The 18,262-nt window shown below is 44.8% G+C and overlaps 1 protein-coding gene across 4 annotated transcripts in view; it reads left to right on the top strand.

The window, feature by feature from the left end:
• Auts2 (activator of transcription and developmental regulator AUTS2) overlaps window positions 1-18,262 on the top strand; it is a 1,041,919-nt gene that overhangs the window by 728,027 nt on the left and 295,630 nt on the right. The window lies entirely within an intron of this gene.

The raw sequence follows: 18,262 nt of genomic DNA, 5'->3' as shown, positions 1-18,262 counted from the left end.
TAAAGAGGAATTGATTCTTTTCGGTTCATGGTGGAAAGATTCAACTTTCTCCTGTGTATTTATAATGTCATTTCTACCTCCCTGTGACTGACCTCTGTGTTTCCTCTTGCTTTCCCGTAGCTTCCTAATAGAAATGACAGTAGTGTGCCCCTAGGAATTTCCTCACAGGGCTATGTGAATGGGGCGGTCAAGGGGACTCTACTCTCTTCTGTGGGTTGGTGTTGGGGAAGGGGCATCTCCCTAGCAGGTACACCCTCTACCTGAAGGTTGAGGCCCAGCTCAGTGTACACAGCTCAACAAGGATGAAGAAGGAACCCAGGCTTTGAGCCTCCAGAAGATGGAATCCGGAACCAGTAAAGTAGGTTTTCTGTTGACTATAGCAAAAGGATTGTTGGGCATGCTTTTTCCTTTCTCGCTGTTGACATCCACCAACCAAGTGCCTTTCTATTTTCACTGATGACTTGTGTAATTTCAAAACTTACCTGAATCTCAGAATATATGTACTGTACAATACAAAAACAATCAGCCATTCCCCCCTTCCTCTGTTCCCTGTTCCGTGGATTTCACTACCTCTGTGCTGCCTGATCCTGCCCAGAATCCCACAGTTTATGTATAGTGATTGTTCCCTGTCCATCTCGGACTTTCTCCCTCCGCCTCCACAACAACCTCCAGGAGAGATCTGAAGGCTCCTGTTCTCCACCGTCATTAATTTGAATTCAGCATATGTAGCCGGTTATAAAACTCGAGACATCATCATCTGAGCAGGTCAAGCATATTCAGATGAAGACAAATGGTGCTTATTTGATTTCCTTAAAATCAGGAAATGAAAAAAGTGCTCCCTGGAGAAATCACGCTCTGCCTGACTTGGATGATAGACCAGCGCGTGTCCCTCAGATAAGAACAGGCTCTCGCCTGGAGGTTTTTATCTCTGAAGGACGGCCAGGACTGTCAGCTTGCTGACATGTGCATTATCCATGTCATTTTAAACAAAGTGACCTATGGAAGGGTGCGCCGTGCTGTGACATGGTAATGGGCTGTTGGATGACAGCGGAAGTACACACTGGGTAGGGGGCTGAGGGCTGTTCTTTTGTTTAACTGACAAGTTGAAGCTTCCTGCCTCCAGCCCCCAGAAGGAAATTTGAGCTTCTTGGAAGTAGAACCTTTGGGTATCTTAGGCAGCCAACATGAGTCAGAGATGGGTGTCAGCATGCACAGTGCAGTCGATGCGCTGAAGTAGCCCCAACGTCACATGGTCATATGGTCAAAGTAGCCATAGTTCTGTGGAGTGTCTCTGGCATCCAGGAAGGTGCTGAAACCCTTTGACCATTTTGGGAGCTCTACAGGCAGGCAAGAATTGTTCACATTTCTCAAAGACGGTGGCGGGAGGTTGAGTACCAATCTGGGAGGAGAGTAAGCAGGGAGGTCCAAGGGGGAGAAGCCGGTGGGAGGGCAAGGGCCATTAGACACATTCTTCTTGTGCACGGTACACCCCCTGCCCAGGCACCGGGCTGCATTTTGTTTGCACCTTGAAGACCATGCAAGCCCTTGTAACTGGGAGCCGCGCTTGGCACTCTCCCGTGCTCTCCCTGCCCTGCCTGGTGTTTCTCCAGGGGCTTCCCAGCAGGAGCCCAGGAGCTTCTAATTGCACCAGTGCCTGCCTGGCCCTCGTGTAGTTAAATCTGCCAGCCTCCTCCTTTTCCAGCTGAGACGGAATAGTGTTTGTCGCCGACCTGAACATCACCCTCCCTGCTTTGCAGGGGCCCTGTCAGCCTGCTCTCTGGCAGGGGCCTCTCCCTGTAGCCCCTGAGCCCACCAGGGCGCTTGCTGGCACCGCTTGGAGGATTCGAATACAAATATGAATTGCTAATAGTGAAGTAGATGCTCCTCAGCATCCTGGGGCCTCTTCAGCAAGTCCCACTGGGGATGCTGTTGTAGCCAAAAGTGAGACTTGCATGAGGGACCTGGTGGGAATTCTCTCCAGAAGACCTGTCATTCTTACTCCGTGGGGATCCACAGAACCGGCAGTCTAAAATTAGGGTACGGTATTTCACACAGCTGACTGAATTAAGATAAACTCTGCTTTCTTCTGATAGGAAGCTATAATTTATAAAATGATACCCTTACTAATTAATGGGAAAGGGCTGGGAAAGCAGAGCCTGTTCTCAAAGGCTGCAGATAGACTTGCATGTGGAAAGGATCTGATGAGCCGGCACTTGGAGCATCCTCAGCCACAGGAACGCATCTCATGTTAGTGACAGAGAACCTGGAAGGCTCCTGGGAAGGGAGAAATTGGGTGGGGAATTAAGTAGGCGGTGAACCCAGCATCTTGGATGTGGGATGTCTCTTCATTTGTCATTAGGAACAAGGAAGAGGCAGCACTTGGCCCCCCTTATTACCCAAATTAAGCAATTACACCAATCCCACACTGGAAAAGAATTGCTATCAGGAGAACAATGAGGCAACAATAGTATTCCTGCATACTCAGTCTATATTTTTCTTTGGTTTTCTCTTTTCTCTAACACTGGCAGCACCTGCACTATGTGGAGCAATACCCCTCATTTGGTTATGAAGTTAATGTCAAGATTGAAAGCCACAATCTCTCCACCTACCCCCCCCCCCCCCCTTTTTTATTTTTCTGTGTGAGCCATGGGGTGGCTGGTCAGAAGGAATCTCTAATCTTGTTTCTGGACCTGTCTTTTATTATTCTGTATGCGAGACGAGGCTTGGTATTGTAGTGCATCAGATGGGATGACACTGCCCCACCCATGTTCTTGATTGAAGGCTCCCCTGCCCAGGCTGTATTAGCTGCAGTTTGTCTTGTTTCCTAGGCTCTAGACTCAACCTTGGGAGGGAGCAAAGCTGTGCACTAGCTCAGATAGCTTGAGTTCTTTAAGAGACCCAGGCAGCTTCAGGGGAATCCAGGGCTCAGCTCTCATCCCCAAGGACACTTCCTGGAACAGACTGGATGGAAGCACTATGTTCTAAAAAGTCCCTAAAACCATATCTTTTTAACCAACTTAGCAAGCATATTGCTCATGCACACCAGAATAACGTGGGGTCATCTTAAAGTGAGCATTAAATAATAGATGATGCAGGTTTTGTCCTGTTGGCAGCTTCTCCGCGGTATCAGACCCTTCGTATTTACAGGGGAAAGTTTGTATTCATGCTTCAGGGTGCCAGATGTGTGTGTTTCTAAAGGTAATACTTAAAAAGCTTCCCAAGTAGTATTTTTCTCACTTTTTATTTGTTCTGCGAAAATTTCATACACTGTATATTTGTTGTTGTTGATTTGTTTGAGACAAGACCACACTGTGTAGCTAAGGCTGGCTTAGAGCTATGTTGACCGGGCTGGCCTTGAACTCACAGAAATCTGCATGCCTGCTTGCTTCTGCAAGGATTAAAGGTGTGTGCACCACCACATTCCAGCTCTCAGACAATCTATATTGATTATATTCCTCCTCCCAACTCCTCCCAGAAGCACCTCCTCCCTCTTCCCTACCCATCCAAGTTTATGTCCTTTTTAGGATTTTTTTCCAGGTTTTTTATTGCTATATCTATTCATTTTTAAGCTTTAATGCATCTTTAATTAATATTTAACTAATAATAAATCAGATTATATCAGTTTTCCCCCTTCCCTTTCTGCGCTCCAACACCCCTCTCCATGCTCTCCCTACTCTCGAGGCAATAGTTTAGCAACAAAACTGGGTCTGGAAATAAAGCTTAGTGGGTAGCACTAGTACTTAGCATGTCCGGAAGCCCTAAGTTCCATGCTCAGCATCATACAAGACAGGCAAAGTGCCTATAATCCCAGTTCTTGGAAGGTGGAAGCAAAAGAAACAGAAGTTCAAAGCCATCCTCAGTAACATCGTCAATTGGAGGCCATCCTGGGCAACTTGACATACCTTGTCTTCAAAAGCAAAGCAAAACAAATATTTTCTTTAATTTTTGTTCCTGGTCATGATGGTGTCACATATGTGGGAAGGGGTTAACTTAAAGCAAAGAAACCCAACTGTGGTTTATTTTCATAATACAGCAGAGACCACACACACACACACACACACACACACACACACACACACACACACACACAGTCCTATCACTTGATCGCTAGGCCATCCTCAGCACCTCAGCAACATTCCAGTGAGGCGGCCCTCACAGCTGTTTGTGGAGCCATCGTCCTTGGTTTAGCAGCCAACTAAGTCATGATCCAGGGGCTGCAGAGATGGCTCAGTGGGTTAAGAGCACTTGCTGCATAATCAGGAGGATCTGAGTTCAGATCCCAACACCCGTATAGAAATACAGATGTGGTCACCTGTGCTTTTAACTCCAGTGCTATGGGGGATGGAGACAGGAGGACCAGTGGGGCTTGCTGGCTGTGTGCCTAGCTCCAGGTCCAGTGAAAGAGACCCTATTTCAAGGGAATGAGCCTAGAGTGATAGAGAAATATACCAACATCCTCTTCTGGCCTCTGTGTTCCCATGGAAACACATCTGCACCCCCCCACACACACACACAAGGACACATACTGATTGAGACACAGCTGAGATATGCTGACCTGTGTTTCAGCCAGAATCTTCACTGTCTGGATTTCACAGGAGCAGAGCCACTGCCCCAAAGAGACCTGTGGTTCTTGTGTTTGTGGTTCTGCTCAGTGCTGGGCAGACATGAAGCAGTGGATATTTTGCTGGAGTTGCTTTTTCATCCCAGTGGGGAGAACATGTGAAGAGGCCTGGCACTCAAACCCTGGGTATTCCCCAGGCATCCCAATGTCTGCTTTCTGGGAGCCAACAAATGTGCAATCTCTTCCCCAGGCTTCTATACTTCTCTTGCAGTTTGATTTTCTCATAAAACATTTCTAAGCCATTTGTAAATTTCCTAGCATTTGGGGGGCAATTTCTACAGTGGTTGGCTGAGTTTCAAAAGCTTTTTCATTTTGGAGTCTCAATTTCCAAAATGCCTATCTACCTCTCCTTACCCCTCCAATATTATGTCTGGGTTAACATGACATTTTATTATTCTTCCAGTGTTATTGTGTTTCCAATTGGCTTAATTATCCCCATATCCACCCAAAATTCCTATTGATGCCATCCTCACATTAAATTTCTACTGAAAATTATTTTAAATTCTGAATGTTGTTATGTTTTTCTTCTTCCTAGCATATTTTCAGGCCAAAGTAAAACTGATTGTCTGTGTGCAGTAATCCTTCCATTGCATGCCATTTCATATCCTTGAAACGTGTGGGTTATAATGCACAGGTTTTTTTATTTTGTGTTGGGGGTGGTGCATGTGTGCCATGGCATACATATACAGAACAGAGGACAGCCAGCAGGTGTCCATCCTCTCCTTCCACTAAGTGGGATCCAGTGGTAGAGTTCAACATATTCCAACTTGGAAGCAAGTGTTTTACCCACTGAACCATCTTAATGACTCTCCATGTAATTTTTTTATATGTAGATAGGAATTGTTGGAAATTTGTCTGATGTTGTCAGCTAAACGTTTGTTTCTTGGCGTTTGTTTCTTGTCGTCAGCTAAACGTTTGTTTCTTGTGGAATGAAGAGTACAGAGAATAGGGCTCCTGTAAAAACATTCCATTTTTCATGGTAGTGGATCATAGACAGGGACCCTTGGAGACTAGTTTTTAATTTCTTTTATCCAGCCAGCTCCCAGACTATAGACAAACCACCCAATGGTACTAGGCCTTGGAATTACTATCTATAGTGAGACTGGATTCGTTGATCTTGCATTAGATATCCTGGTTTTTTCCATAACAGTATGGCAGAGAACCCAAAGTATAGTAAGTGTATGATATTTGTGTGTGTGTGTATGTGTAGGTGGAGTGCCCTATGGAGCCAAGGATGGCTTTGAACTCCTGATCCTCCTGGCTCTATCTCCCAAGTGCCAGAATTACAGGCCTTTGCTGTTACAGCTGCTTTATGTATTGCTGGGGATAGATCCCAGGCCTTTGTGCATGCTGGGGAAACACGCTTCCTAATGAGCTATGTTTACAGCCTCATGATTGCCAGTGTTTTCCTCTTGCCAAGATGACAATAACCTTTAATCCCAGCACTTGGGAGACAGAGGCAGGCAGATCTCTATAAGTTCGAGACCAGCCTGGTCTACAAGAGCTAGTTCCAGGATAGCCTCCAAAGCCACAGAGAAACCCTGCTTCGAATCCCCCCCCCCGAAAAAAAAAGATGGCAATAGCATCACATAAGAGCTGTTTCATTTTTAAATCTCTTTTGACTTCATGGAGGAGAAAAGGCATAGTGAACAGACTTGGGCACCTGTGTGTTGCTTCATGTCCGTAACTGAAGGAAATGTACCTGTGGTTCATTACCCATCTGCTGCTTCCTTCAACTGATCATATATATCCACACATTCTTTTTCCATCATATGCATTGTTAAGTATGGACTCAGCTGGACCTTTGTGTAAAAAGAGAAATCATTTCCTTCTCCATTCTTCAACCATCAGTCTGGATTTGGGAAAGCATAGCAATTGAGTAAAGATCCCACTTACATAATGTGTTTCATGAGCTCATGTAATTGGTAATGAGTCTCATTTGACCTATGAAAGGAGTTCTGGAAACATCTGAAATTGAGCACATGGTTCTGCATTCTCATTCTCTTAAGTGAGGTACTGCCTGGGGTTTTATGGCTTCCATGAAAGGATAGTTGGAGAGCATAGACCAATGTGCTGGAGTCATGGCTATGGACCTGATGGGTCTGAACACAGCCCTCCAGAAGCCTGATATCAAACACATCTGGACTAATGACAGACCCTATCTCAACAGCTTCTTAGGGAAGCCCAGGCTGCCCCGTAGCTATCCAAAGAATCTTTCCTGTTCCATATCAGAGGAGGAGAATGCTCTGTGCTCTACAAAGATGTGAGAATTCCTCTTAATCACAGGCATGTCTGTCTGTGTGTTCATGTGGCTGCGTCAGTTAGTACCACTGCAACTTGTGCATAGCATGGTGGTTATAGCTAACTGTTCCTCATGACTATGCCATTTCAGCGTGATAAGTACAATGAGACGTCTGTGTTAGGATATATTACTAATTACTAATTCTCTGTTCTATAGAGAAGTCTCAAAACTTACTTTGAGGAGGTTTTTCAGTTGATAAAGTTCTTGACTTGCAAGCATGATGAACAGACTTGTACCTGTGTTAAAAAGCTGCAGCATGTGGTGCACATGCCTGCACTCTCAGTGATGGAGAGGCTAAGGCAGGAAAATCCCTGGGGCTCTCAAGGCAACTAGCCTAGACTAGTTAGTGGACTCCAAGTCCACTAGAGACCCTGTCTCAAAGAACAAGATGGATAGCACCTAAGGTGTTGTCTTCTGGCATTTGTGCATGCACGCGTGCGCATGTGCACATGTGCACACACACACCAGTCCCAAAATTCAGTGGATTGATGTACTTATTATTAATGCTACATCTGAAAACTTTACCATTGTGTCCATAATCAAACTTTTCCTAATCAGATTGGTAGCTACTAACTATAGAACCAGAGGCAGGGAAGTGGAGTATCTGAAGCACAGATTGACTGGAAATCCCTGAAATGGACAGTTGTAGTGTTCAAGATCAGTGTTTTGCTTGGGGTATTTCTAAAGACTTTCTAAGGTTCTGAGTTCTTGTGTCCACATTTAGAGGCTACTAATGACAAGTTGAGATTAGGGTAAAAAAGACTCTCTAAATTATTATTTAGATATAAAGAAATAACTTCTCAAGTCAGATGTGGTGGCATACACCTTTAATCCCAGCACTCAGGAGGCAGAGGCAGGTAGAGCAGAGCAGATCTCTGTGAGTTCAAGACCATCTGTTCTACATAGAGGATTCCAGGCCAGCTAATGTGACATAGTGAGACTTTGTCTCAGAAAACAAAAAGATAGCAACCAAGAGAGAAAGAGAGAGAGAGAGAGAGAGAGAGAGAGTCACAAAGAGACACACAGAGAGAGATTCATTAAAGAATGTGCTACATTATTTAGAACACTTGTACAAACATCATTTTATATATGATCTGCTTAGGTATGTATCATGAGGACCCACAAGCCCATGTCTTCATCTTACAAGTTAAGAAAATGGAATGTAAGGATAGTTCAAGAGCCAGGCTCTGAATCCTTTTCCCATTTAGCTTAGCCTCCTATCCGGGTAACAAAAATAACTCAGAAAATCACATAAGAACAGAAAAGATTGATTCATTTGGCTTCTACTTTCCATCTGTGGTCACTTGGCATCATAGCCATGGACTTGTGGTCCAGAAGAAGTTTATGACAGGGAGTGTGTGGTAGAGCAAAGATGCTGACTCCGTGGTAGCCACAAAGTAGAGAGAAAAAGAAGGACGACTCAGGGCTCTAGTATACACACCCCACGGTGCTCTCCCACATTGATTACCTACTTTCTGGATCTAGACCAAACCTCCCAAAGTTTCTACCACTGCATCTGGGTCCCCAGCTAAGGACCAAATGATCACAGTTGGGAAATGTACAGAAGCCATACTGGAACCTGTGCTGTGTGCTTCTTGAATGTAAGACTTGAGGATACCATCTGTCCTTTTGTCTTCATGTCCACCCACACGATTCCAGCTAGCATCTAAACACTACACCATGACAGTACTGAGTACTTTTTCTAACAAAGCCTTACCTTCTAAAGGTTCCACAGTCTTCTTAGTATCATGGACTGGAGAACGAGTGTTCAGATACATGAGCCTAAACCACTACACAGAGGCAGAAAGAAAGGAAAGACTTTGCATTAGACATCTAGTTTGATTCTAACATGGGAATAGTGTAGTCTGCCCTGTGGGCTGTGATAGTTAACTAGAGGCACAGGCCATGAACACCACTGGAATAAACTTCACCTATGTTGAGTTATGGAACTCGGTTTTCTTTCGTGTGTGTGTGTGTGTGTGTGTGTGTGTGTGTGTGTGTGTTGACATTTAATTTTTAGTTAAATGCTAGGTTCCTGGGTAACTCACCCTAATACCCTGAAAATCTTAGCATTATATCTAAGAGCTGCTTTGTTAATTATGCAAGTCTCAGAAAGGAAGAGGGACTCACCTTCATGCCCAGCCATTGTCCAGGAAGAGCTTAGCCTGAAACTGAAGCATTTTTAGCATCTCCCTCCCGTGAAGTTGATCCAGACTGGTACCCATGTGTGACCAGAATACAGGAATGTACTTCTAACTGTCACTCCCACAGATGATGGTTTGACTCTTGTTCATCACTTGACCTCTCTCCCTCACCCAGAGCCCTCTCATCCACCCAAGCATCAGCCCTGACCATTGTGAGCAATCTCTGTGTCCCTTAGGACCACAGGGCCTTTCCTTTCTGGGCACCAAATGCCAGAAGGCATGTCCCTGAAGCCCAAATGGCAGTAAATATCCGAAGCGGCCATGTTCGCATTAAGGATTATGTATTTGCCACTAAGGGGAGAATATAGTGTTTATCAGCTGGAGTGTGTACCAGCTGAGCTGATTACAGCATAGCACTCCGTCAGCCAATGATTGTCCCGTCTTTTATCATCTGTGTCACTCAGCACCAAGGAGGAAGAGAATGGATAGCCCCTTTACCCCTTCCCTCCCTGTCCCCCCTTTCTCTCCCTGCTTCTGCCTCTCTCTCTGTACCCATTTTGTGTAGAAAATTTGTATTTACTTTGGGAGTGTAATTTGTTCCTCATGGATAATGTGACCCTGAGCGGAGCCGGATCATGGGTTAGTTGAAGTGATATTTTCCGCTAATGGTAGTCGTACATCACCGCTGTCAGCTCGGGTTAGGAGGCAAGCACATTACAGCTCCATTTTACCTCTGCAGGCATCTGGGATTATTTGCCATAACCGAGTATGACATGACCGCACTACAGAGTGCATTAAAATTTTACTGGCTTCTCAGGCAAGTTCCTGGCTCCAGTGAGCGCTTCAGGCAGGCAGTCTGATGGGGGACTCAAGGGCCATGACTTCCTACATAGAGGTGCAGAAGGTGGAGATAGCCTAAGATGGGCTGGTTTTCCCTCACCCTGGAAAAAAGAGTCAAGGAAAATCTTGGGAGATAGAGGGCAGGTGTGTGTGTGTTTCTAGACACCTCAAACTGACAGGTGATGGGTGTGCTGTATGGATAACCAGGGGCTGACTGAAGTGGGAGGTATCCTGTGCTTCAGCCCACAGGGCATATGGGAAATAGGTCCTCCTCCAAGGAGATGCCAGGGTAAGGAGGTCACTGCCAAGCCCTGGGCAAATTCTTACTCCTCTTGTTTGTCAGCGACTGGACTAAACCGAGGGAGTGAGAGTCTTCATTGTGGTAGAATCCATGCTGTTTGTGGAACCGGACTGAGCACTTAATAGGCTGAGTGGTGATAGACACATGTAATCCTAACACTCTGGAGGTGGAGTCAGGAGGATCAGAAATTCAAAGGTTGCCTTCTTACGAAGTTTACGATCAACCAGGATTATAAGAGCCCCTGTTTGAACCATGGCAGAAACCAAAGGCTGGGGTTGTAGCTCAGTCAATAGAGTGTTTATGTAGCTTATGCAAAGCTGTGGGTTTTATTCCTATTACCTCCTAGACTGGGCATGGTGTTGCCAGTGCTTAGGTAATGGAGGCAGGAGGATCATGAGTTCAAGGTCATTTTTGGCTACATAGCAATTTCAAGGCCAGCCTGGGACCCTTTGTCAAAACCATGGCATCAGCAATAGGGCTGGTGAAATAGCTTCATTGATAAAAGATCCTGTCTCCAAAGGTACAATAAGACCAGAAATGTCTGCCAAATCATTCTGCACATTATAGTCTTTATACAAAGCTATGTAGACATGAACACCCCTATTTTACTTGCAAGGAAACTGAGGTTCAAAGAGGCTTTGTAACCTTATATACTAATGGCAGAAATGGGTTTCTGACCCATTTCTTTTTTCTTATCACCTGTGAGGTTTCTTATCCTCTCTGCTAGAAATAAAAGTATTTACTTAAGGCAGGGTTAGATGTGTTTTATACACACCTACTATTCTGATCCAACTACAGCCATCATATAGGTAAGTATTGATAATTATCTAGGAGGGAAGGAGATCCATGTACCCAAAGTCTCGCCAACACCAATGGCAGATCAAGAGGAGTGTGTGTGTGTGTGTGTGTGTGTGTGTATGTGTTGTGTATATATGTATGTGTGTGTGTTTGTGTGTGCATACATATGTATATGTGTGTGTGTATACGTACATGTTGGTCAGTTTATAAGTAGTGGGAGTCAGTTCACTCTTCAACCATATGGGCATTAAATTCAGGTCATCAGGCCTAGAAGCAAGCACATCCACTGGCTGCACCATCTTGCAGGCCTGATCAAGGTCTAACCTTCACTGGTTGACCTTGGAGGCAGTACTCTCTGCCACCAAGCAGGACTCTCCTCATACCACATTCTAACAAGCCTGCAAGCTGATGGGTAAAGACCAGGGACATCATAACATGTTGGCATAAAAGGAAACGTTCAAAGAGTGTTTTGTCACTTTTCAGTTGTAACTCAGCTAACATCCAACAAAATATTGCTCAGTGAAGACAGCCTGTGATGAGCTTTAATTAAGTCATAAGTCCTGTTCACAGTTAGCACATCGCTTGAATGCAAATGGTTCTTCTAAGGGCCTTGACAAGCATTTATTTTGATCAGTTAAGACTTACAGTCACTCCAACAAAATGCTTTATACCGTTTAGCATCCCTTAATATTCTTACTGGGAAAGAATTTAGTGTAGGGGCTAGAAATGTGCCTCAGTGGTTCAGTTGGTAGAGTGCTTGTCTGGAGTGCTTGAAAGCCGCCCTGGGCTCCACCCTTGGCACCTCATAAGCCGGGTGCAGTGGTGCAGGTCTGTCACCCCTTCCCTCTGGAGGTGGGGGCAGGAGGATCAGGAGTTTAAGATCATCCTCGACTATATAATGAGTTGGAGCACAGCCAGAGAGCTACATAAAACTCTGTCTTTGTCAAAAGAAACGCAGAAAAGAATGTGGGTGCTGGAGCAATGGCTCAGTGGGTAAAAGCACTTGCTGTTAAGACCCAAAAGACCCGAGTGGATCCCAGCACCCAAATAAAAAGCCGAAGGTAGCTGAATATGTTTACAACTCTTCCGCTGGGGGAAGACGAGGCAGGAGGATTGCTAGAACTAACTACCAGCCTAGCTCCAGATTCACTGAGAGACCCTTTCTCAGAGGAATTTCTCAGAGGAATGAGAGAGAGGATAGCTGGGTGGTGGTGGTGGCCCATGCCTTTAATCCCAGCACTAGGATCTCTGTGAGTTCAAGGCCAGCTTGGTCTATGGAGTTAGTTCCAGGACCGCTAGGGCTACACAGAGAAACTATGCCTCAAAAAACAAAAACAAAAACAAAAAAACAAAATGAGGGAGGACAGCAGGGCACCTGGTCTCCTCTTCTAACCTCTATGCTCACATACACCTATACACACAAAGACATAAAGAATTCAGCCTAAACTTATGTTGAATTGTAATTTCTCAGAAAAAAAAAACACAAAAAAACAAGTTTTGAGCGGATCTGGGACCTCAAACTGCAGGTACACTAAAAGGATCACAAATGCCCCATTTCTGAGTTCAGGGTGCTAGACACTGAACTGGTACTCACAGGGCGAACATTTCCTCTTCTTCTAGCCAGAAAGGCCGCTCTTTCTTCTAATCCTGGGATGCTTGCCCTCCACCATCCTCACTAGCAGCTCTATTATGGTAGATCATCATGTGTAGGATTTAATAAACGATTCATACACTGAGTAAGACCTTGAACCCACAGGGAGACATCTGTTAAAGGCAAGACAAGAGTCCGTGGACAAGCATAGCTTTTCTCCCTGAAAACTCAGTTTCTACTTCCTGGCCTCACTCCCCTCCATGAACTCACAACATCCCCATCGGTCCTTCTCAACCAGATCAGAGTGGGTCCAGGCTCCTGACCTGAGTTTCTTCTCTGGTCTGCAATTCAGTAACTTAGGCAGTAAAGAATGAGAACAGAAGTATTGATCCAGTCATAGAAAAGTAATTATCCCTCTAGGATAGTCTGTTTAGAATGCAATCATAATTTTAAATAGTGTATTCCCCAGAGGCAACAGAACAGCATATGGTTGTCTTTGTTTAAGTGAGGTCATACTGGTACTCCCTGCTTTCTGGACCCCAGTGATGTGTGCAATCTAAAATGAGTACATATTTGCAAAACTCGGCTTAACCAGCAAGCCATGTACCATGCGATTATTCGATTATTCATGATAGACTTGCGACCTTGTACAAGAAAACTCCATGAGTTGTTAGATCATTTTAGAACTCTCTGGTGTTAACAGCTTCAGCAGGTGTTCAGTTTTGTTTTTGTTTAAGACAGGGTCTCACTATATACTCCCAGCTGGCCTCCAGCTCAGAGCCCTTCAACCTCACTCAGACTCTGGAGTTCTGGGATTACAGGCATGTGCTAACACTCCCAGCTTGATTATACTTTTTTTTTAAATATTTGCAAACAACATAAACTCAAACCAATTGATAATGAGATGTATGAACTTTTGACATCCAAATACATATTAGCCAAGCTATCAGAAAGGTTGGGGAGGTAGCTCAGTGGTTCAAGAGCTTGCTACACACAGAGAAGTCGGGTGAGGTAGCATATGTGTCTAACTTCAGTGCTAGGAGGGAGGGTGCAGAGCAGAGACAGGTAGATCCCTGGAGTTCATTGCCAGCCAGGAGCTATGGTCACAAAAAAGTCAGGGATAGGGGTAGTAGAGAGTAACCAAGGAAGACACCCAGTGTGCACCTCTGGCTTCCAAACCCATGCACACACACCCGAACGAACATATACGTACAACGTGGCCAGAGAAAGACTAGGATCTGCAACTAAGAAATAGTGGATCCTCTTTTCCCTCTGCACTCTAATAGCGATTGTTTCTGAGATTCAGTTTCTCTTTTTGGTAGAAATCATGACCCATCCACAGTTCAGTATGAACCAGAAGGACCCCTTCTCCTTTTCCATCCCAGTTTGCAAGACTCAAGGCAAGGATTCTGGTTAGCTAAAATCAAGTTTCCTGTCTGTAAATGGAAAATTTCCTGTCCCGACTTCCTTCTCCCAAATAATCAACACTAGATACTATTTATAAATGCTGGACCAATAGCTCAGGCTTATTACTAAATAGCTCTTAATATTTTAAGCTAACCCATACCTCTTATTTATGCTCTGCCACGATGGCTGTGTCTTTATTAGCATGGCACGTTCATTTCCTGTTCTTTCTGCACCTGGCTGGTGACTCTCCAACTCTGCCCTTCCTCTTCCCAGAATTCTCCTAGTTTGGCTCTTGTACTCAATTGCTTCCTGCCCAGCTATCAGCCAGTCGGCATTTTATTAGCCAATGAGATTAATACATAGTCACAGTGCACAAAAAGACTGTTCCACATCACCTGTCCAGGGTAGATAATCCAAAAGGGACTGTGGGTCAGGCTACCTTTTGCCAGGTACCCATGGCTGTATCTATACTCTGGGTAGAAGGCCTGAGTCATGCTGCTTGAGATGTAACTGTATACTTGATGATGGGGTCAGTGGAAAGCCCAGAATGGTGACAGTTAGGCAACCAGCTGTGTGTTCTGTGAACCCATACCTAACCTGCCTGCTGCTTGTCCCCACAGAATCTGCCTTGATCATCCAGAGTTAACACTTAAAAGGCATTCACAGGGGCTGAGAAATCCCCAGAATCCATGTTAAAAAATCCATGCCTACAAACCCAGCACTGAGGTGAATAGAGATTAGAGGATTGCTGGGGTGCCTTGTATACCATGTAGCTGCAGGTTCAGGAACAGACCCTGTCTCAAGGGAATACAGTGCAGAGTGATTGAGCACGATACCAACTGTTCTTCTCTAACAGGCATGTGTGTGTGCCATACACTCTTGAACGCACACTCACAAAAGTTCCCAAGGCTGGGATGTAGCTCAGTGGGTAGAATGTTTGTCTAGCATGCACAAAGCTCTGGGTTCTATTCCCAGCATCTCATAAACTGGATTTGGTAGCATACCCCAGTAATCCTGGCACTTAGAATATATGGACAGGAGGATCAGATTGGGATCATTCTCGATTACATAGTGAGCCCTGCCTGGTATACATGAGACTCTGTCTCAAAAATAGTAATCTTAATAAAATAAACAAATGAGTTTTCACAGACTCTAAAAATATAGATGTGTTTTCAGTTATGCTTAATAGTTGTGTAAATATCCAAAGCATTTAAAGTGCCATTTACAGATTAATTCTATCTCACTGAAACAATTAAATCTGTAGAAAAGCGTGGGAGTTTAAAGTGTGATTGTTCATGTATACATGTATTGAGAATAGGCCAGAATTCATTAATATTTTAAGTATAGTAGTTGATGAGTTCCTCCCCAATTATAAGACAGCCACCTTGAGAGACATGAAGGTCTTTGAAGTCACTGGGATGGTAATTATTAAATGATTTTATCTAGAGTACAAAATGAAACCTTCTTTTCCAAAGGGATTTTAGTCACCTCAAAGAACTGACAGGGTCCTTCGACAATAGCAGGCAGCCTTGCTGAAATGAGTATCTTAAGCGTGGAAATAAGATGTCAGCAATGCAGTTCAGTTGATAGAGTGCTTGTCTAGCGTCCGGGAAGCCCTGAGTTTGATCCCCAGCACCATATAAACCAGGTGTGGTGGGGCTCAGTGTAATCTAGGAATTCATAAAATAGGAGCAGAGGGATCAGTTGTTGAAGGTCACCCTTAGAGACAAAGGAAGTTGGAGACCAACCCAAGCCACATGAGAGATACCCTGGCTCCAAAGCATGGATGGATGGATGGAAATTCAATCTTTACTTTTTGTCCCAAGTTTAACCTCAAGTGCCCTGAGCATCCTGGGATCTGGGGATAGAAAGATGCTAAGGTATACTGAACCTTTGGAGAGATGTTTTATAATTCAGGAAAAGGCCAAGATACCTTGGTGAAGTCTTAAGAGTCTGGTAGTCTGCTGCTCTGGAGACCAGAGAATGGAACCATCCTGTCTAGGGAAGGCAGCATTCAAGACAGATCTCACTGGAAGTCATCAAGTATGAAGTTAGCAGCCAGTACAGATAATAGATGGCTTAGTTAGGGTTGCAGTTACTGTGATGAAACACATTGACCAAAAGGCAAGTTGGGGAGGAAAGGGTTTATTTAGCTCACATTTCTGCACTGTAGTCTATCATTGAAGGAAGTCAGGACAGGAACTCATGTAGAACGGGAACCTCAAGACAGAGGGGTACTACTTACTGGCTTGCTTTCCATGACTTTCATAGCTTGCTTTCTTGTAGAACCCAGGACCACCACCTGGGTTGAGCCCCTCTCCATCTATCACCAGTTAAGAAAATGCCTTATAGCTGGATCTTATGCAGGCGTTTTCTCAACTGAGCTTCCTTCCTTTCAAATGATTCTAGCTTGTGTCAAGTTGATAAAGACTAGCCAGCACAATAGGCAAAGGGAAATTCATTTGCAAAGGGGGAAAAGAAGCAAGCAGGCTGAGCTAAAACATTCCCAACTCCACTCCTCATCTGCATGGATGACGGAGAATCCTTACCACCCTTCGTCTGCATGGATGACGGGCAAACATCCTTACCACTCTGCCTCAGCAGCTAAGAGCCACTCTTGCTGCTGTGCCTTCGTCCTCTCTGAAGGACCGTATCCTCAAACCCGGAGTGCAAACAAGCCCTCTCTGAAATTGCTCTTTTGCCAGGTATATTGTCACAGCAAAGTGTGAGTTTTAGCCTATGGAGAGAAGCCAAAGAATGTGTGTTGATACAGATCCAGGCTTATGGCAGGATGTAGGAGGAGGCAAGAATAAAAAGCTCCGCAGAACTAGACTTTACAAAACAAGGGGAAGGTTTGGATTGGACCCTGACAGCAGCTTCTCAGGACTGTCAGTGAACAGCCCATCAGATTTGACTTTGGGGAAGAGAATTCAGGCAGAGGCATTCAAGGATGGGGTGAACGTGAGAGCCACCTGGGCTGGAAGTCCATCGAGGACACCATTGATGAGTGAGATCTTAAAGTTACAGAGAAGGAAATAGTTGGGGTTTGGAGCCATTTGTGGAGTGAATGAGTTTCTTAGGAGCTGTGTGGCGTGAGCAGGAAGGGCAGGAGTGAGTTGTGGCTGACTCAGCTTTCACTTAAGGCTGACGAGGGTGGGGTTTTAGATTTATTTATTATGTGCTCGTGTGTGTATGAACTTGAACGGGTGTGCTGCAGTGCATGTGTGGAGGACAGAAGACAGCTTGTAAGAGGATCTCTTGGACATGTGGATCCCAGAGTTCAAACTGAGGTTGTCAGGCTTGGCTGCAGGGACCTTTACCCTCCTGCCAGCCCCGGGTACATTTTGACGGCAACATCAGACTCCCAGAGAAGGAAGAACAGGAAATATGAGCAGGGAAGGTGCTGGGAACTCTCAGCTGTATGAAGTCAAAGTGCATGCTTACAATGCTGGAATTCAAAGAGCAGCTGTGGCTGTGGAATAAGGAGGGACCATGCCTCAAGAGTAGCACCAATAAATGCAATGGAATTACCATGTGCTTGGTTAATCAGTACAGATGTAGTGTTGGTCCCCTGGCCCCTACCCCCACACACACATTGAATCCTCCTCTGAGTCTCATTTTCCCTGGCTAAACTGTTACTGAAATTTACAGTAACTTTTTTTTTTGCTGAAGATTTAAAAATTGTTATTTTATGTATTTTGGGCTGCCTGTATGTGTATACATCATTTTTGTGTGTTGTCTCAAGGAACCCAGTCGAAGGTGTTGGATCCCATGGAACTGGAATTAGAGACAGTTGTGAGCCACCGTGCAGGTGCTAAGAACCAATCCTAGGGCCTCTGCAAGAGCAAAAAGTGCTCCTGACTGCTGAACCATCACTCCATTTCACAAACAGTAAATCATAAGAGCTTTTATTCTGGTTGTAAAGAGAACTCTTAAGAGAGATTAACTCCTCATCTTCAAGAAATCACTGTAAATTCTCAGGGTATGCACAGAGAAGAATGTGAGAGAAATTCTAGTATTATTTAGCATTAAATAATATTAATTTTCTGTGCAGTGTGCTGAGACACCAATATGAGCTAGACTTTCAGACCACACAGAGAGGGAGGGACTTGAAAGAAGCAGCGAGCACCAAGTCGGACTGGATTGTAGTGGAGAGCAATGATCCAGACTCCCCTCTCTGCAGAGAGAAGGAGAGAGCAGGCACAGCAACCATTCTGGCTGTAGGAGGCAGGCCGACATCCCCAAATGAGAGCATGAA

Source organism: Mesocricetus auratus, unplaced genomic scaffold, assembly GCF_017639785.1.
Source record: "Mesocricetus auratus isolate SY011 unplaced genomic scaffold, BCM_Maur_2.0 Super-Scaffold_100025, whole genome shotgun sequence".
Lineage (NCBI taxonomy): Eukaryota > Metazoa > Chordata > Mammalia > Rodentia > Cricetidae > Mesocricetus > Mesocricetus auratus.
Note: the sequence above shows the minus strand (reverse complement) of the source record. Positions and strands in the feature narration are given on the sequence as shown.